Source organism: Drosophila pseudoobscura, chromosome X (genome assembly GCF_009870125.1).
Source record: "Drosophila pseudoobscura strain MV-25-SWS-2005 chromosome X, UCI_Dpse_MV25, whole genome shotgun sequence".
Taxonomy (NCBI): Eukaryota; Metazoa; Arthropoda; class Insecta; order Diptera; family Drosophilidae; genus Drosophila; species Drosophila pseudoobscura.
Genome location: NC_046683.1, coordinates 47121469 through 47136872, shown reverse-complemented (window position 1 = coordinate 47136872; position 15404 = coordinate 47121469). Strand labels below are relative to the sequence as shown.

The 15404-nt window shown below is 42.6% G+C and overlaps 2 long non-coding RNA genes across 2 annotated transcripts; both read right to left on the bottom strand.

Moving 5' to 3' along the window:
- Nucleotides 1-8202: 8202 nt before the first annotated feature.
- Nucleotides 8203-8700, bottom strand: LOC117184607 (uncharacterized). Its single transcript, XR_004470018.1, has 2 exons — nt 8521-8700; nt 8203-8462 (listed from the first exon to the last, which is right to left on the bottom strand). It is a non-coding gene; the product is annotated as an uncharacterized lncRNA (long non-coding RNA).
- Nucleotides 8701-13563: 4863 nt separating this feature from the next.
- LOC117184722 (uncharacterized) lies at nt 13564-14257 on the bottom strand. The gene is made up of 2 exons (XR_004470155.1): nt 13982-14257; nt 13564-13925 (listed from the first exon to the last, which is right to left on the bottom strand). It is a non-coding gene; the product is annotated as an uncharacterized lncRNA (long non-coding RNA).
- Nucleotides 14258-15404: the final 1147 nt, after the last annotated feature.

The window sequence follows — 15404 nt, the reverse complement described above, 5'->3', positions numbered from 1 at the left end:
CGACGGGTCATTATATATGCATATTCAGAGTCCATATTTGCTCCTGACATTCAAAACATCCCAACAAAATGCAACGCAACAAAGTCCACAAAAAGTAAAGCAAAGCTCATGAAATATTCTCAACCTCGTTGCTCCCTGTAGCCAAGGGGATTTGTCTATCTCAACGGGGTCCTAGGAACAGAAAGAAGTCAAGTTGTTTTTTGTTTGAGGAGCCTTGCCATCGGGATGAAATATTTAAATTTTGCAGATGCTAAGGGTGATATGAATGGAATTAAGCAAACGTCAGAAATTTTCTATTGTCCTGACCCAATGACCCGATATTTGGCTGCAAAGCGTTGGACTGGAATCTAATGATGGACACGTTTGTGTTAAGCAAGTTAAAAAAATGTATGAAACTTCTGCTCCATAGTTGATAGTTTATAGCTAGCTTAAAAACTAATTTTTTAGTTGAACATTTCGAATAAAATATCTCTTAAATGCATATAATTGTTTTTTCATGGTACGAATTTTCCATACCTATTATACTCATTATAACGAGACAAATTGAGCCACTCATTCCCTCGATCTCGCCACAGAAAAATTCGCTAAGGACAGCCACAACCACAACCACAACCACCGCCACAGCCACAGCCACAAAGAGGCTATCCAATTGGGCCAAATTCGCGGCTGGGCGTAGAGAGCCACGGCAGGCAGTGCGTGCCCCATACTCGTACTCTTAGTCGTGCGAGTATATGCGACATGCGTCAATATTGAATTAAAGCGATAACAAATTGTAATTACGCCGCATGTGGCGCAACGCTGAGAGCTGCGCTCGAGCCAGCCCACTCCGGACTCCAGACTCCGGAGTCGAGGCTAATGGAGTTTTGGCCAGGACACTGCGCAGTGCGGCACATAAATATCCAAATTGACATAAATTAGTGGAGATTGAAAAAATAGCTGCGACTGGGACTGGGGGTGGACTGGGAGTTCAGGCTGTGACTGGAACATTGGCAAAGTGGGGATTGGGATTGGGATGGTGATGGGGATGGCGAACCATCCAGGGCCATTGTCTTCGTCTTTGTCCTGGTTATAAATGAGAGTTTCATGGCCCTGGCACGGTGGTGCCGTGTAAGGCTGTCAGACAGCATTAAATACTCGTATGCTCACGCTTACACATGTTATGTGCTCTGGCATAAATAAGGCGCCCAATAAGGTCAACAAATAAATTTCAATTTGATTGCCTCGAGGCACGTCAGGTGGTTGCGGAGCCCCAGCCAGTTTCTAAAGAGAGCCACTTAGGAGAAGTGTACTCAAGTTGACGAAGAAGCTTGAAATTGGTCATAGCCACCGGATCTCAGAAGCTGGAAAGAAAATGCAGCGGCACCGGGCCCCGACTTGTATGAGGGATGAATACACAATGAGTAGTTTTCAAATCACTGAAATCGAAATCAAATTGAGCTTTTCAATTTATTTTGCGGGTCACCGTTTTTAAACTTTCTCCGTGCGCATTTCGGAGCCTTGGAAAAGGCTCCTTTCCAAGGCTCCGAAATGAGCTATTGTATCCCACTATCCCACGAATTTCTTAGCATGATAAATGTATCATCTTTAAGTCTGTGAGTCGTGTCAAGCAGTAAAAAGTAGTTTCCTTCGCCTTCGCCTTCCTGCTCTACCTTTTGTGGATTTCGCTGTGTGGATTTCCCATTGGCTTTTCCATTTCTGGTCGTCGGCTCCTGGCATGTGTTGTGGATTTATGGCTTAAAACTGAAATGGGGCGGGTACTCATGAGGTTTGTAAGCTATGCAAATGAGACTGGGCCAGAGCTGGATATCTGGGTGGGGTCTTGACAAGTCGCTTAAAGCGTATTTAAATCGCAAACAAATATTTGCCTTCTGAAAGGTTTTTTTTTTTTTTATTTTTGGTGCGCATGTGGGCTCAAGTTAAGAGTGGCTGTGGCAATGTCACATTCTGTAAAAGCTCAGACAGTTTTAAAAACATGATTTGAAATATTTTCCAGCCAATATAACTGAAACGGAAGTGAAGTCTTTGTTATACCCAAAAATATTATTTTATTCTTCATTCAAAGATCTTTCTTATTAACGTAACATATCTTAGCATGAAGCCTGAAAGCACATATGGACATCCCTAGGAAGCGGATACCACCCAACAATCGAAATTCAAACTCTCATTTGTTCATTATGCTCCTGTCCCGTACACCCGTCATTGGGACTGCCAGCTGCCTGCCACCTGTCGAGCAGCAAGCGTAAAAACACATTTCCCCCCCGCCCCAACCGCCCTCCCAACACCAGGAAATGACCAAAAAGGTTTCCCTCAATACAGTGACACCCCCCGTTGATTAAGTGCCCTGTGTGTTAGTGTGTTAGTCTGTGAGTGTGTACGTATGCATATTTGCATTTCGTATGATTGATTGCAATTTGATGCATGATTCTGGAAATTGCTTTCCATCGGTTGCAAAGGGAGAAATTCCGAACGGCCTGTAATGCGAATTCAAACAAATTTCCAAATCAGGTCGATTCATTTGTGATTGGGGCGTGGTAGTCATACCCGGATAGAAACTCCATAGGGCTTGATAAGTGTGTAATGCAAAACTCAAATGGCAAATACTTGATCAATTGTTTACTGATGATGATTTTCTCCTGAAACATTCTTAGTATTCCAAAAATGAATGCTTCTTTTGTGCCGAGAGAGACGAGAGCTTTGGATTAGTGTTCACCCCGCCATCAACTATTCGATCCCATTTATCACTGTACATCGGACAAGCGTGAAATTTAACCGCAATGGAAATAGGCCAGCAGCCCACACATCCTGTCACTTTAATTAGAAACCAAAACTCGCACACGAAACACTCATTAGCCAAGTGGGTAGCCGTAGCCCTCACCAGGTCACAGGAGAAGAAGAAGAAGACGAACCGAACCCATCACCTGATGAAAGCAATTTGTCAGCGCGGGTCCCCAAGGAAACAAAAGAGTTACTTCCTAATGAATAACAAGCCAGACATATCAGTTACACCAACAACAACAACTAACAAAAAGAAAAAACAAAAACAAAAAAATAGGGAATAAAACCCGTTTTAGCCCTAACTGTTTTGTATCCTGGCCTGGAGCAGAATCTTCCTAACAAATGACTCGTATTAAAAATGCCTTAATTTCGGAGCTGCCACGCCCATTTGGATAAAAACCACATCAAATAAATCGTGTCCTTGGTTGCCAACAAAAAGATAAAAACAAGAAGAAAAAAACTACAGAGTGTCATTAGCATGCCAAAGAGAAATGAGTTTAACAATTTTCAAGAAATAAAAACACCGTACGTAAGCTTACATTGGTGTTCCGAAGAGTATATACCCTTGAATTTGGACGACCAATAAAACCATTTCTTTGAAGCATACGCGGTGTTGGGCTGCGAGAATTTCACTCCGGATCCAGAAGATATATACTATATGGAGTCGGAGATGAGATAAGATGCTTCCTTCTGTGCGTTACAAACTTGCGATCAATTTTATAAAGCCTCTTATAGAGTATAATTAATGGCGTAAGTCAGGAGCAAAGATTATAACAAAAAGATTTTATCTGCTGGGAACTTTATGAATCCTTTCACAGAAAGAAGAGAGCGTACACATAATTTCCAGAATACTGATATTAAGAAAGATTAAGCATACAAAAAATTATAAATCAGACAGTGTTAACCGATGTAAGTTGGCCGAGGAGCCCGTCCGATCCTCCAATTGTATCGATTCGTCAGGCAAAAACCATAAAGTTTATAAGTTTATATATAAACAACTGAAGAACTTCTGGACCCGACCTCGCTTTGTCAAACTCTCAATAAAAATGCGCAGAAAACTTTATAAAACATTCAACGAAAGTGAAGCACAGAGCAAGGGTAAAAAGGGAAAGGGAGCAAAAAGAAAAATAAAAACAAAAGCTGATGCAGCAAAATAATAAGAAGAATGTCAGACAGGATATTACCGACAGGATGCAAAAAGTTTAGCATAGAACATCACAAATACATAGATGCCATCACCAATATATTGAGAGTAAAGAAAAATGCCATCTCCCCCTTGTTCGTTGCCCAGAATTTAAGTTTTACGACCAACAAAAAAACAATTGAACAATAAAATTTGCTTTTGAAAACAGAATGATGGCTCAATCCTGGCGACTTGGCTTTTCTGGTTACGGACCATAAAGCAAAAACAAATAGCCATCCGTGGCATTTTCTCCAGCCATTCGTTGGGTTTGTCCCTCGAATGCATAACTAGGCGGAAAGCCCGACTTGGACCACCGACATACCCAGAGCTTAACTAGCCATTGTCTTTGTGGCCGGCCTTCCTTTGGGCTGGTTCGGCTATCCTTATGGCTTAAAAAGGTTCAGCTAATGGTAGTAATGATGGGGTAAAAAACAAAAAATACCCCAGCAACGCCGGAAAATAGAAATGCTTTATTGGAATGGACGAGATTGGGGAATACACAAACTGCCGGCCTATTAGGTACATATATGTGAAACAATTAATTTAACTTAATAATATAAACTTAGTAGCATTCCACTTTTGTTAGATATACATATGTCAGAAACAATAGCTGAATCGAAAGGAGTAGAGCAATTCCACCCAAAAGCAAGATACAAAAATCGAATATACCCAAATACTCTTTTTGAGTATCGGGTATACGAATAAGAAATGATGCACAAGAGGTTCTAGAGCGTAAAGAACACTGTGCAATAGCCAATCAACTTTGGTAATCGAACCCCCTTTTCTTATACACTTAAGGCTCCCAATCTGTTGAATAATTTATTTATTTTTTATTGTTAGGGGTGTTCTTATTTTTTCTGTTATTTTTTCTATGATTTTTGTCTTATTTATACATATCCTAGAGACCGCAAAATTTCTAGTTTTATAAAAAAATAATCTATCTATAAAAGAAAAATCAGAATTGGTGAATTGTTAAGTTGGGCGGCACTGTATTACATTTTTCCTGGCGATATATTGATGAGCTTCCAACGGCCCTTTGATAGTTTTAGACTTAATACGCCGTAATTGCTTCTGAAATCCATTTACTTTCCGAACTCTCTTAAGTTGTGAGAGCGAGCCTCAGTTCCCGAAATTTTGATAGAAAAAACTAGTAAGGAGTGAGGAGCAAGAGAGAGGAGAGAATTCGTACAAAAAACCGAATGTCTGTCCCGCTTTTTTCAGATTTTAATCATATTAAAAGATCGAATATCAATAATAAATTATTCAACTTTATAAAAAATTGTCACAACTAACGAACAAATTAATGAGTTTAATAATTCATTGAAATTCAAACAAGATGCCATTGAAGGACATTAAATTATAATATCAAAGTGAGAACGAGGCTGGGACTGCGGCTCTTCATGTATACCCGATACGCAGCCAGTTCGCTGCCAGATCACGCCCTCTAAATGGGGTAGAGTGTGTGATCCACCATCCACTTCCACCACAAATATACTCTTTCCACCAGTTTTATTAAAACTGAGAGAATGGAATAGGAAACCCAAGCCTCGGTTCGAGTCCTCGGGCTAATCAGTCCGTAAGAAGTGTGAATAAGCCGTAACGGGGCATCAGGTACCAGGAATGCTGGGTCTGAACTCTTTTAGCATAAATCACGACTGGGAATCCACAACGGAGCAGGGGCAGATAGCTGGTGGGGGGCAAGCGTGGATAGCGTCACCGGATACCCGCCACAAGAAATGTCAAATTAATTTAGCAGGCCCCTAACTCTTCCTCTACTCCTCCGCTGGTTGCCGAGCCTCTCGTTTTTGCCTTTTTCAATCAAGGTAGAGGCCGTGGAATCATTTTGCATTTCTTGTCACGTTTTGGGAATTTGCTGCGACACACACTGAGGGAGTTGGAGGGTAAGGGGCTGAGCCAGAGCAAACACTTTGCTTATATAAGATCCAGCTGACTGGCGAAAATTTCGTCGGCATTCGGCATAGATAACGCGCCGCCGGGCTTAAATAGTCTTTGTGGGGGTTGGTGTGGGAGCGGAGGCGGAGGCGGAGGCGAATACCCGACACTGTCCCAAAGTCTGAGATGCAAGGGCATTTCCTTTCCTTTCCCTTCCCTTCACTTGGGTGGCGGAATCGTACCGACAGACACGCATAAATTACTCAATTAGTAGTCGAAATGCGGAGCGAACGAGGACGCCTAACAAGACAGTCGGAAGTGGTGGCGAGACCGCCTCCCCTCTCCTACTCTTCTCTTCTCTTGTCCTCTTCACTTCTCTTCTCTTCTTTTCGCTACTCCCACTTGACTCTTCCACTCGTATTGAGTAATCAAATGACGGGATATTAAACGCGTCTGTCGAGCGCGTTCCCTACTCCCGGCCCATGAACCCATAAATCAGAGGAGTCAGATTCCTTGACTGGGAATGCTGGGATTCCTAATTACAATTGGAAGACCAGCCAAGAGAGTGATGAGAAAATCTTGGTTAAACAAGATGAAGAGCTGGACCAAAAGTAAATAGGCCAAATACGAAATATCCTCTAAGAAAGCGAGAGAGAGAGCCATTATAATGGCCACGAAAGTGAAAATATTGAGACGGAAGTGTTTTCACTTTCACTTTGATGAATATGAAAATATTTAAAATAAATATATATATTTATTTATATTAAATATATTTCCTACAAATGTAATATGACATATTTATTTTTAAGGATTTTTACGGCCGTATTAAATACATAGACTTTTCAATACATTTCAATACATAAGTAATTTTTCCTTCAGTGATATTTTAGAAATTTCCATCTATTTTTAGAAGTGAAACAAAATGAATATAAGCCATAAGATTCATCGGGAAATGGAAAGGAAATCCCATTTAATTATTCTAAGGGCTTACATATATGGAGTTCATGTAGAAGTTATAGAAGTCATATAGAACGACGAACTCCAAAAAAAACTTTTTGTGGAGCCTGTTAAAGCTTTATCATTAATAGACGACCACTTAACCCATCACTTTCTTCGGTCACACCTCATTGTCTTTCTTGCTGTTGGATGATAATTACCAGCATAATTTGTTTGCATTGCGGCTTTGTCATTGCAACGGCTGGGGCTACTACTCGTACACAGAGCCAGTGACAGTGTTTGCGTGTCCGCATTGCGATAATGTGAGTATTTGCCTTGTCGCTGGCTGCCATTTCAGCAAGCAATTAGAAAGTGCGCACAGTTATTATTAGAAATGTCGACGCAATTCGCTCAAACAGGACATAGAGACAGACAGCTCTGAACGGCACGGGCACGGACACGGGCAGGGGCACGGGCCCAGCCCCAGCCCAACCCAACCCACACACATATTCTAGAGTTGATGGCTATCAGCTTACGGCGACTTATTAATTTGATGAATTCTGATAAAAGTGGGCAACACCTGCTGGGTAAACAGTGGGGATGTGCATGTTTATGTGACTGGGAAGAAGACCCCAGAAAACGCTTGCAGAATACATCAAATATTCATCCTTAAAGATTGACTTAATTACAGCCAGAAACAGTCTTTTTTCACATGATCTCTCTGCAAATATCTAATTAATTTTAGTTCCAGCCGTGTTTGGCATGGTCTGAAATCAAGGTCTCTTCAGATGCCATTAATCAAAGTATAAAAAAATAAAGTGGCAACAGGCAAATGGACCGAATACTCGTACAAGTGCCCTACCTACAAACCCACCCACCCCCCTCCTTTCAACGGGTAGATGTCAAAGGTGCCCACAGCAAGAGGATTGGAGTGAAGGTTCGCTTCAAGTCACGTCACTTCCAAGATGAGACCATGTAAGAACGCACAGCAGTGCGTATGATTGATGTTGTTCAATGCGGTTTTGACAGCACCATTATCTGAGGTGTGTGTGTGTGTTTGAGTTCACGTGGCTGTGTTTATGTGTGTGTATGTTTGTGAGTGTGTGTGTGTGAGTGTCTGCAGCACGTATGTGACAAACAACATCAGCAACAACAAATGGCAGCAAATACCGAGTCGTTGAGTGCCGTCAATGGAAACAAAGACGAATGCTGGGGGAAAGACAGAAGAATGGAGTTCTGGTGGCCATCTGGGCCCTTGTTTCAATTCCCAATGACTTTGACAGGCGTCCGACAAAAGTTCAGCAACGAAAACGAACAGGAAAATACCAGGCACACCAAGAACGCCAGGAGTGCAAGTGGTCGTTGTCCTGCAGTATGGCTTCTTAATTAAACTTGTACAAATTTCAACAAAGTTCTGAGTTTTCTAATTATATGCGATTTTTCTTTAGGTACATTTTATTTTGGTGAACAATTTTGTTATATTGTACTTTTCACCTGAATATATATATATGCAAAATATCCTATGCTGTATATATGTAGCTGCAAATGGCTTCTTGAATCCATATAGTTCCATTCCCGTATATAATTATAGATTATAGGGTATAGTAAACAAATAACAAAAAGTTAACAGCACTTTTTTCTGCATGAAATAATCAAGAATTAATCATGATTGGAACTGTGGGAAAATAATTATCATTGTCTCGCGTTATTATGTGCATAATTGTTACACTGACATAAGATGCAACTCAGATTCCGGTAGCGGCCGGATCCGGTCAGGGCCGGCCAGCACGTTGCAGCGTACTTATCCCCAGCAATCCTACTTTAATCAGCCAATCCCACGGTAATGGCCGGCAGCGTGCACGTGCTGGCAGTCAGTAAATATAATTGAACCTATAGATGGCCGGAACCACTTCGCGGATGACATTGAGAGGGCTCTGCATGTTAATGCAACACAAATGAAACGTTTCCATTCGATTCGCTTTGCTGTGCACGACCTGACAGCCTGTTTTCCACTTCATTATAAAAGCAACTACAGAGTATGGTGTAAGGGCAGTTAAGAGTTGTGTTGTGTTTGCCGTTGGCCATTTTTAAGCTGACGTGAGTGCAGATCCATTACCGCAATTTGGGCAACAGTTTTGAATAAAATTTTTCCTGAGGAAATTCCCAGAAAAATGACATATATACTCTTATCTCCATCTTGCATATTTCATTAAAAATTCATTCAAAATTGTTCTTAAATGTCAATTTCTTGGCTTCCCCACTAAACAGTGAATCAGGGCCCGAGATCGTTATGGAAGCTTTCCATTTGGTTGAAATGAAAAATTACGTGGTTGCAACAGCTTCAAATAGAGAGAAAAGGAAACACACCGGCTCTATTTGGAAGCACCGGAACCACTAGTAGTCTGTGGACTTTAGTAGCATTTAGTTGTCGCTGATGATATTATTCGGCTTGTCATTCCGCTGCTTTAATGAATTATTGAATTAATATAATAATAAGCTGGGGCGCAGAAACTGTCCCTGGGACACTGTAGTCGCTAAGAAGTGAGAAAGGGAAATGCGAAATGCGCAATGCGAAAATCTCCTCTTTACGAGTAACCTGCTAGCTGATCAAAGCAACAAGTTTCAAAGCCCCCGAAGCGGTTTGCCACTTGTGCAAAAAGATTTCCAGGGAAAAGAATCGAAGGAAAGTTGCAAAGAATAAAATTTCCATCCACTTGGTTCAGTGGATAGCCCTTGGCAAGACGGAGCTGATCAAATAAAATCTTTTGTAGCTGTCCAAGAATGAAGGCCAAAGGGAACAATTAGGAGCAAATTATTTGAAGAGACTCACAAACTAAGGAGACAATTGGATGTTTTCTGCAGTAAAATTAAGCGCTTTAAATTTGAGATAACTCTTAGTTTTGGTAAAAACAGCGTGCAACAGGTTTTCCTCATTGACGATGAAGTGAGACCCCAAAAATGTTTTGTGTGTGGGCGATGCGGAGTCAAAGTCAACGCATGCGCTCGTGCGATTCACTCGAAATGCAGAGCAGGATTCCACCCACGAATGAGTAAAATTCGCGGTTGCACTGCTATCTTGGAGTCAAAAAATCGAAGGACGTCTTTCCAAAGGGAGAAAGCGCCTAGTATTAACGAACCAAAATGTAGCCAGAAAGTTGACCAAACGATGAGGTTCCCTCAGCAGACCATGATGGTCACACTGGCATATATGTATACTGTTGCTTTTTATTTCTTTTATATTTCCGCAAGAAATTAAATTAAATGTGGCTTGTAATGTGATTGCAATTGGACCGAACAAGCGGATGTGAATGGCAAACTGTAGGAAGCCGGCAATAAGGGGACACTAGCAGGCTAGATGGCTTCATCTTCTGATGCTGCTCTTTGCACACCGGAAACGGAAGCATTAGCCGTAGTCCGCCATTCGGCATTGTCGGGATAGCCCTCAAGGGCTGTCGGGGATGGGTATGGTACGAGAAATACGTGATGAGGGTAAGGGAGTGGGATGACATGACCATGTGACAATGCCGACGACTCGTATGACTTTCCTTGTACTTTTTATTGTGCATAAGTGCTGTGCCTTAGCATTCCATTAAATGTAAGTCTCTGTGTGTCTTTTACATAGCGTTTACTTCTCCCCAGCTGCCCTGTTGGTCCTGTTCGTCCTGTTGGTCCTGCCGCTGTTGTGGGCTTTGGTCTGTTTTCTTCTATTTGCTTTGAACTTGTCCTTCCCCTGTTCTTTCTCGTCCTTATCGCCGTTCAAGTGTCAAGCGATGTCGCGACGACATTTCAAGCGCAAGCAATGGGAACAACAAAAGGTGTTCATTGTACATGATTATACATGTGTGCGAGAATGCGGTAGGGATGAGCGGATGACTCATTAAGGACAGCTTAAACGCATACATTCGTAGGTGCAAGTCTGATTTTATTGAAGGACAACCTCCGATAGCTCTGCGTGCGGGAGTCGCCAACCTGCTCCTCTCCATGGGAGCAGCATTCTTCCGACCTCCCTCGAAATTTGAGTTGTGAAGTGGATGCCACCCCCAGATGGTAGCTTCCTTCCCTTAAGTTAATTGCAAGACAAATTGCTCCTGTTCAAGGGTCTTGGGCTTTTCATATTTTTATAATTGCTTGCTCTCCCCCATTTGGGGGCATCTAAAGAATAACCCACGAAGGCTTTTTTTGTGGAGTAAATTGAAAACTCACATAAGGAAAAGGTGTGTCTGCAGGCTTGGGCTCGGATTAAAGCACACCCTAAAGTATGCCTTTTAAGGAATGCAACAATGGCACAGGACATTTTTGGCTAGCCAGACAGCAAATTTGATACTCAAAGCAAAGGACATGAGGTCAAAGATGAGTAAGAGAAATGCGCTTTGTGGTGGTGTTGTCTCATATGCGGGCTCACCTTTCGTTTGCTTGTATGCAAATATTGAAAACTCAGGAGAATTTACTCAATTTGGGGATAAGCCCCTGTGCTCCTTAAATTATGGACAGTGCTATAAATTAAATCAATTGGACTATTACGAGTAGGGACCTCTACGGATTCAATTCAAAGAAAAACGCCACTTCCTGTTAGAATAAATGATATGATGCCATATCATACCATAAGTGCACATCAAATTATTATAAAAGATACCCAGTAGAACAGAACAACAGCCACAAGGAGAATCAGAAGTCAACGGTCCATAAAAATATATTCCAATAAAATGAGCTCGCAAGGACCGGCAGCAGCCATATGAAGCATCAATATACCGAAAGCAATAAAGCGAAATGGCCATCGAATGGGTGCGGATGGGGATGGGAATGGGGGGCATGGGGGGGTTGGGGCACCGGGTAGAGCGCTGCAATAACGCTGCACTTGACAAGGACAGGGCCAAGGGGTGTCATTCACGATTTCAATATTGCAGCGAGGGGACATCAGATATCACAGAAATCACTCACAAATTTTATTGAGCTCATTCTTATGAAAATCATACAAAAGATTTGAAACAGTTTATTTAATATGATAATAAGTAAACTATATTGTATTTTTAAGTTGTTTCTGTCATTAGCCAATTAACTTATTAAAGGGAATTTCGATTTAAGGCACGCTGGAGCCATCGAAAACATCACTTGCAATGGCAGCCCCCCCTATGGCTTTCTGGTCTGCCAGTCAGTCCATCAGTCCACCTGTCAGGTAGTCAACCAGCCAGTCGGTCGTTCCGATCCCACATGGCCTGCACGAAATTCCGGTTGCACCAAACGGAAATTGCATTTACACGCTTGCCTGCCAGGAACATGTTTGTGAACGGATGGGCCCACAACCAGCTCCAGGTCCACGTCCAGGTTCACGTTGGGTAGTCAGGGCAAGTTCTCGATTTGTGGGTGATTTCTGATTACAATAAGCAACCCCACAGCGCCGCTCCATGCCCCTTAAAATTCCATATACGCAAACAAACACAACGATATGAAAGGTATCCAAATATAGAAGGGGAGGAAGCGAAATCCGTGCTGCGAACCTCTGGAACTTTTCCATCCTGGCCAGGGGCTATGATAGCCCTAATCACTTACTCCAGAGGACGTGATAAGCAAGCAAAGCCACAGAATGTGGGGCTTGTGAGGCATTTGAATCCTCTAAATTGCCAGATGTGGTGAATGTCATACATTAGCGGACTTTTGGGATGTTTGACGGCTGCATTTTAGCATTTCTTTGAACGTTTATTCAAATTTTCCATACCCCGGCTTGGACTTTCGGTCCAATCCGTCCAGTTCGTCCCAAGTTTGTTTAAGCCACGCCCACACGCACAAAACTTAGCCAGAGGCAAAAATCTAAATCGAAAAGCTGGCCAACAGCCATCGAGAAATAGTTTCCTGACACATTATCAAAGCAAACTATAAAAGCCTGTAAAGTGCACGTAGATATATGTATTTTCGAACTGCAAACAAACAGAACCAACACAAAGACAAATCCCAAATACACACACAAATACACAAGTTCAGATACCCCAAAGATTAATCGACGGGAATTCAAGTGGGGCGGGGAGCCGAATTCAAATAATTTGCGGCCAACTGAACAAACAGACCAAAACCAGACCGCCAGCTACTCGTAAGATAATGCAAGTGGGCCTGTCGAAGGGTGGGGGACGGGGACAGGGAGGGAACAAAAACCGAAAACTTGCTCCGAAAAAGTTTTCTTAAAAATGTTCCAAGCTAGACTGGTGGTCTGTGGTGACGGCCAGCAGACAGGAAGGGAAGGAGGCTAGGAAGGACGAGGCAATAAAACAAATCATATCATACATCAAAGCGCAAACGGAGCGTATGACGACAGCCCCTGGCAGCTCCTGCAGCCAAGGCACCCAAGGTGGAAGGCAGATTATATCAGACAACAGCTGTCGGTCGGCCTGATGGACAAAGTTTGGCAACAAGTTCAATTACTTTTCACCTGTCCAAAAAAAGCCAAGCAAACAAACAATTTTCATTAAAGCCTCTGCTGTCACGTGGTTTGTCCTTTCTCCTCTGAAACTTTGTATATTCAGTTGTGGAAAGGAGTTGGTTCTCAGTTAAGGTAAATGTCTGACAAATAAAGTTGTTAATTGTTTGCATGCATCTACTATGCTCGTATATGGGTATGTTCCTGGGGGTGGTGTCAGTGGTCACACCGACATGTATGTTTCAGTTAGATTCGTATGCCTTTAATGCATTTTAAAGATTTTCCTCACCTTGGCATACCTCTTAATCGAACTTAATTTTCCCGTTCGCATTTCACATCCCGAGCCCAAAATACTCAAACAATGTAATCGTAATTGAACTCAAGCTCAGTGCAAACAGAGTTTAACATATTTGCTAATGGCCTGGCTGATGGTAAGAAAGAGGGTGAAGGTGAGGGGGATGGGTATAGGGATAGGGATGGAACTCTAGATCGCTCTCCGGGAATTGATTTGCGAACGGGGGCGAAACTAATCCACCGCCAATATCCCAGTGTCAATTGGAAATTAAGCCATGCCAAGTGAAATGTCGCAGCGACCTGCAGTAAATTGCTGGAAAAACGTTTTTGGTAAATTAAGGCCAACATTCCAACAATAGCAGCAGTGAAAGCCACCGCCAAGGACGCGGATCGGGCCAAAAAGGAAATTGAATTGCATTCCAAATGCATTTGTCGTATCTGCAAATAGCGATGTGGATGTAGATGGGCGATTAAGGATTGGGGATGTCGCTTACCTGCAGCTTTGGTCTGATAGGGCAAGTGAGTTTATGGATTTCCCAAGAAGTTACGACGGCTTAAAGGCAAGCCCCATGGCGCTTTGGTGAAAGATATCTTTAAGATGGTTAATATTGAGGTGCATAGATATGCATTTGAGGCACAACTAAGAGTATTTCACGGACTGTGAAATCGCAGAATCTCGGCATCTTCCTTCATCTCCACTTTGCCAGCCAAGCCCCCCATTTGCATTTGATAGTTTACCTAAAATATACTCGCATAATCAGCTTTAACTTTATCGCCTGACTCGACGTTTATGGCCTGCTGTAAGCCGCCCCTAGGTCAAAGTTAACCGAGTCAACAACCGAGTTAACTTGAGAAGTTAGTGGAGGTGCAGGCTGGATGTCGGCTTGCAGGCAAAGGGCAAGAGTTTCGCATAAAAATGTTGGTTTTTCTTTTCTCTCTTTCTCCCGCCTAAAACTGTTTATCCTGAAAAACGAAGTTGGCAGTGCGAGTTCTCGGGAGTGGTGTTGCTTGGCTCTGGGTGAGGGGTGTGGGGTGTGGGCGATGTTGCATCCGGATGTTGCCCGCTTTGCATATTAAAAGCGCTGCAGGCGCACTTTTGCGGCTAGAGGAAGCAGCTGGATCCGATAACCTCAAGATATTCTATGTAAATTGGGTTTGCTTTTGTCGATGCAACAATGGCAAGAGTCTGTTCCTTGTACCTGTGGAGGGAGTGTCCTAATGTGAAATCGTTAAAGCTGCAGCTTGAAGGAACAGATAAAACATCAACTGAATCCAATCAGGGCAAGACATGAGGCAAGCCACAGGCACAATCAAGTGGCAAGCGGCTTCATGGGGGTTCATTAAATTGTTAATGTGGTTCTGGTTTTTCCCCAACCCCCACCAGGAAGCCCAAGAGACAGACTGTCGAACCAATTGAGCTAGAAAAATTGAACTGGTCCAATAAAAGAAAAGGAAAACCAGAATAAACACCAGATGAAGTCGAAGCCATCGATACCTCGCTAAAACCATAGACAAATATATACTAAGTATACCAGCTGATCCGACTCATTAGGATCGGATCTGTAGAATCTATCCATTCATAAGTTCGGGTACCTCAAATAATGATTCTGCTCCTGATTCTCACATTTGATAGGGTACAAAGATATACAACGTGTATAAATCACAGATTTGTTCGATATCTAAAGACAGATGCACATACACATGCTCGTACATACATGTGTATGCATGTACATATATGTATGGACACATGTATTGGTCTCTATCCCCTGCGGGGCCCTGTGCAAGCGAGGAATAATTGAATTTCAAGTGAAGCGGCTCCTGCTGGCGGTTATGAAATTTCTGACTTGTCTTCCGCTGCCGGGGAGCGGAAATAAAAGCAAAACGCTAACGGTACGGTTACCGTTACGTTGCCACTGA